Below are 5,418 nucleotides of genomic sequence, written 5' to 3'. Positions count from 1 at the left end.
CAATTATGTCCATGGCACTCGGAGGGCAATGGCATACTTGGGGAATCCAAACTCCCTGCAACTGTGTCACGCAAAAGCACAGCTGAAGCCAACGGTTGCTGTCGCCCGGCAATACCAGTCGGTTCTGGTTGTGCAGCAGACACCGTCGGCTCGTTCTCGTTAAAACAAGCCGATGTGTTTTGCAATTGTGAATCAGCCGCATCAACACTCATATCATCTGACACGAGTGAGTCGAGCAGCTGTGCCACAACTGCATCATCACCACCGGAAGCCGCCGCTTGCAACGACGAATGGGCAGTTGAGCTCGGCTGCAGCTCCCCGATGCGCCGAGCGATTCCGGGCGGTCGAGCCGCAACAGCAACACGACCACCAGCAGCCGCTTGCAACGACGAATAGGCAGCTGAACTCGGCTGCAGATCACCGATGTGTCGAGCGATTCCGGGCGGCCGTGCCCCAACAGCAACGCCACCACCAGAAGCCGCTTGCACCGTTGAACGTGCAGCTGAACTCGGCTGTTGTCCGTCGATGCGTCGAACGGTACCGGGCGGCCGTGCACCAACAACAACACTTCCACCGGCAGCCGCTTGCAACGACGAATAGGCAGCTGAACTCGGCTGCAGATCACCGATGTGTCGAGCGATTCCGGGCGGCCGTGCCCCAACAGCAACGCCACCACCAGAAGCCGCTTGCACCGTTGAACATGCAGCTGAACTCGGCTGTTGTCCGTCGATGCGTCGAACGGTACCGGGCGGCCGTGCACCAACAACAACACTTCCACCGGCAGCCGCTTGCAACGACGAATAGGCAGCTGAACTCGGCTGCAGATCACCGATGTGTCGAGCGATTCCGGGCGGCCGTGCCCCAACAGCAACGCCACCACCAGAAGCCGCTTGCACCGTTGAACATGCAGCTGAACTCGGCTGTTGTCCGTCGATGCGTCGAACGGTACCGGGCGGCCGTGCACCAACAACAACACTTCCACCGGCAGCCGCTTGCAACGACGAATAGGCAGCTGAACTCGGCTGCAAATCACCGATGTGTCGAGCGATTCCGGGCGGCCGTGCCCCAACAGCAACGCCACCACCAGAAGCCGCTTGCACCGTTGAACGTGCAGCTGAACTCGGCTGTTGTCCGTCGATGCGTCGAACGGTACCGGGCGGCCGCATCACAGTAGCAACACGACCACCAGCAGCCGCTTGCACCGTTGAACGTGCAGCTGAACTCGGCTGTAGTCCGTCGTTGCGTCGAGCGATACCGGGTGGCCGTGTCACAGTAGCAACGCCACCACCAGAAACCGCTTGCATCGGCGAATATACAAATGAACTCGGCTGCTGGTCCCCAATGCGTCGAACAGTTCCGGACGGCAGTGTCACAACAGTAACACCACCACCAGCAGCTACTTGCAACGGCGAATATGCTACTGAAGTCGGTTGCTGCTCACCAAGGCGTCGGACGATTTCAAACGGCAGTGTCACAACCGTATCACAACCACCAGCAGTCGCTTGCACCGTTGGACTTGCAGCCGTACTCGGCTGTTGTCCATCGTTGCGTTGCTCTGTTCCGGTTGGCCGTGTCACAAGAGCAACACTACCACCGAATGCAGCCGACACCGTTGATGAAGCAGATGCCGTGGCTAGTTGTCCCTCTTCAAAACGCGTAACTGCTCGCACATCTATACAAGCCGGGATCCGGCCTAAACAAAACAACATTTCATCCCGGTCTCCTTCAACTAGACGCGCTTCGTTCCCCGGTGAAGACATGATGTTTTTGCTGCACATAAACACAAAAAGGTATTAATTTTATGGTTGTTTAACTTTTTATCACAATAACTTACACTTTCTATCTTTTTATTTCAGTAATACCCTGTAAACTGTAACATATATCGATTTATAACACTGTCCTAATGCTGTTGTAAACGTTTTGAAGCCGGTTTTGTGAATGATGCGCTGTCAGCCTAATAAAAAATGGATGTGTAAAAATGACACGCACACTATTACCTTAGCATGCGGCTCGAAAGAACACGAACACATTGACAACTGCAGAGCTCACCGTGCGTTGCGGGTGGGGTGGGGGAGGGCTCGCGTGAGTGGGTAACTCATTGGTCGAAGAGACACTGTATTTCGACAGCGTCACTCAAATCACTCAAAAAATACACTCATTTTGCCGGACGGGGTATTATTGAATCCGTTCGTAGCGGCGGCGTACGTCCCGACACTCATTTTTCTAACATACTAGATGGTTGCTACAGTTATTCACTGCGGCGTTGTAGGACCGGTCTCAAGAAATGTGTTGCCATCCCTAGAATTGCATGTGAGCGCCGTACGTTCCCGCTACGAACGGATTCAATAATACCAGCCTGTATTTCGACAGCGTCACTCAAATCACTCAAAAAATACACTCATTTTGCCGGACGGGCGTACTCAGCAGACACCGGCACCACTACAGCCTCGCACTCAACACTCACCGGCACCACAGCAGCCTTGTACCCAACACAATAATCCCCACAATAATCCGTACTCACCTGCACATATCCATGAACCCGCACGAACACAAACCGAACAATCACCAACCGATACGAACTGCACTCTCCCTTCACCCACTCTTCCGTCCACGTCACGTTCAAAAACACTTCAAACTACACTGGCTCAATTTTTTCCGAAGTAACCGCACTACAGCAGCGCACCCATATTTTGCGCATACGGCTCGAGCAAATCCTTCTACAACAAACACAATACACTCACCTTCTACGATAAGTTCGCTCAATTGCAACACCCCAGCGCCTACTAACACTACCACGCAAACAATGAGACCCCAAATTTTGAGTGATTCAGGCCGAAGGGTATGAGGAAGCTTGAGGAAGCAAGGAGAAACGCGCTGCGGTGAGAGCGCGCTTTGCTTTTTGAGTGCGCTTGTCACTAACACAAAACGAACCCAGCGTATTGGAACAAGCCGTGTGTGATTGTGTGCGTGCGTTGACGGCTCCACGCAAACAATGAGACCCCAAATTTTCAGTGATTCAGGTCGCGGGGTATGAGGAAGCTTGAGGAAGCAAGGAGAACCCAAGTAGCAGAGCCGAAGTTGTTGAGAGGTTTTTCTGTGTGCCAAAGCGAGAGGCCCTGTCTTCTCTCTCTAGATTTTGGACGGCAAACCGCCGCCCGTGTAGAGGTGTGTGCGTGTGACGAAAAATTATGGATGAAATACGGGGCAAGCGGGGTTTGAAGTCTTTCGTTCGTCACACACACATGCATTTACCAGCGGATAACGCTGGACCGAGTCTACCCATCTCTCTCGATCCAACATGATTTTTCTGCTATCGCGCTCATCCGGGTGTTAGGCATCCTCAGTCTGTCCAGAACTTTCCCTATGGAAGGATGTACTGAAGTGAGGTGCGATTTATTGTGCGACGTACTTTGTTCATTTACGTTTTGTGCCGTGTTCCTTCTTCCTCAGTTATGGAATGATTTATCCTAGCAAATTGTTGAGGTAAGTTTCTTGCTGTGTGCTTGTGCAGGTACATTCAACTAACCCTTGGCGTCTAAAAAGTTACAGGTGTGTGCGCTATTTATCAACGACTACCTGCTGGCGTCGTCAACAATCTTCAAAGGAGCGACGGAAAGAAAACGTTTTCCAGTTTTAAAATATTAAGGTAAGTTTTGATCTAATCCCAAGCGCTAAACTCTCCATAGTAATACATACTACATACATTCATTATTGCTTCATTCAGCCCCCGGTGAGGACGTCATTACTTAACAGAAGCCGGTTCAACACGCGCAGCTCCTGTTCATGACGTCATCACTAAACTCAAGCCAGCTGAACACGCGCAGCACGGATGGTACCCCGAGCGCAGTAGGAGGAAGGAAGAACGAGAGGAGGAAGAACGGTAAATTTGGAAGGGGGAAAGCGTTCTGCCGTCTACACAGCGGGAGTATGCCAAAACACATGTGGGAAGGGAGAGGGATATTATTCAATAAACAGCATGCGAATGTGTGCATAAAGCAAATGTGAACAGCCTCATCATTTCTATAAGCAATCCGAAAAAGGGGGTGGAGCAAACACATTGGTATGCGTGAGCGGCTGAAGAAACCAGAACGTTTAGATGTGTGCGTGACGGATGGTTCGGGCGCCTGTGGCGAAGCTCTCGACAAGCCTGCAAACGAGAGCTTTGTGGAGAGCTTTGTAGGGAGCCCAGATTACACAGGCCGCCGTCGGTTTTTGCGTCCTTGGGTATGAACGAAAAACGGGAGAAGGGGAAACCGATATCTTTCGAGTGACACACACACACACATGCATCTGCATGCGTATTCCGCTGAACCGACTACCCATCTCTCTCGATCTCCCATGATTTTTCTGCTATCGCACTCATCCGGGTGTTAGGCATCCTCAGTCTGTCCAGAACTTTCACTGTGGAAGGATGTGTTGGAGTGATGTGTGATTTCTTGTGCCCCGTACTTTGCTCGTTTACGTTTTGTGCTGTGTTCCTTCTTCTTCAATTATGGAATGATTTATCCTTGTAAATTTCTAAGGTAAGTTTCTTATCCTCGTGTGTGCTTCAATGGGTAGCTTTCCTTAAGTTTTTACACTAGCAGCAGCTAAAGTAAAAACTTTCCGCACGGCGCAAACTGTCGCACACATTTAAATGCTTGGATTGCTGGTCCTGCTCACGCATACATTTGCATATATCCCTCCCCTTATATTTTCGGATTGCTGGTTGTAGTAGTGACGCTTTTTCTTTTTGCTTTATGCACACTTTCGCATGCTATTTATTGGTGTTACTCTTTCCACATGCGTTTTGGCACACTCACACTCTGTATACGGCAGGATGCTTCACCCCTTCCAAATGCTGCGGTTGCTTTCTATTACCCTTCCTCTCGTTCTTCCTTCTACCCTCTGCTCTTGGATCCTCGACTGGTGCTGCACGTGTTCAGCCGGCGCCTGTCTGGAAATGACGTCACGGACTGGTGCTGCGCATGTTAAGCCATATCCTAGGCGTGCTTGAAGTGCGCTCATCTACGAAAGAGCTGTGATGAAATCTGTTGATGAAAATTAACCAATAATTAATCCATGTGTTTTATAACAAACTAAACAATATCTTGCACATAGGATTATAGAAACGCTTACCTTTATATTTTAAAACCGGACACCGTTTTCCTTCCGTCGATCGTTTTGCGGGATGTTGACAACCATCGATTAACATGCGCGTGCACTGTAACTTTTTAGACGACAAGCGTTAGTTTAATGTATCCATTGAAGCACACACGAGGATAAGAAACTTACCTTAGAAATTTACAAGGATAAATTATTCCATGATTGAAGAAGAAGGAACACGGCACAAAACGTAAACGAGCAAAGTACGGGGCACTAGAAATCACACATCACTCCAACACATCCTTCCACAGTGAAAGTTCTGGACAGACTGAG

General features: G+C 50.2%; 1 long non-coding RNA gene across 1 annotated transcript; it reads left to right on the top strand.

The window, feature by feature from the left end:
• Window positions 1–3,358: 3,358 nt before the first annotated feature.
• LOC125906683 (uncharacterized) lies at window positions 3,359–4,000 on the top strand. Its single transcript, XR_007452043.1, has 2 exons — window positions 3,359–3,646; window positions 3,725–4,000. It is a non-coding gene; the product is annotated as an uncharacterized LOC125906683 (long non-coding RNA).
• Window positions 4,001–5,418: the final 1,418 nt, after the last annotated feature.

Source organism: Anopheles coluzzii, chromosome 2 (assembly GCF_943734685.1).
Source record: "Anopheles coluzzii chromosome 2, AcolN3, whole genome shotgun sequence".
NCBI classification, from domain to species: domain Eukaryota; kingdom Metazoa; phylum Arthropoda; class Insecta; order Diptera; family Culicidae; genus Anopheles; species Anopheles coluzzii.
Note: the sequence above shows the minus strand (reverse complement) of the source record. Positions and strands in the feature narration are given on the sequence as shown.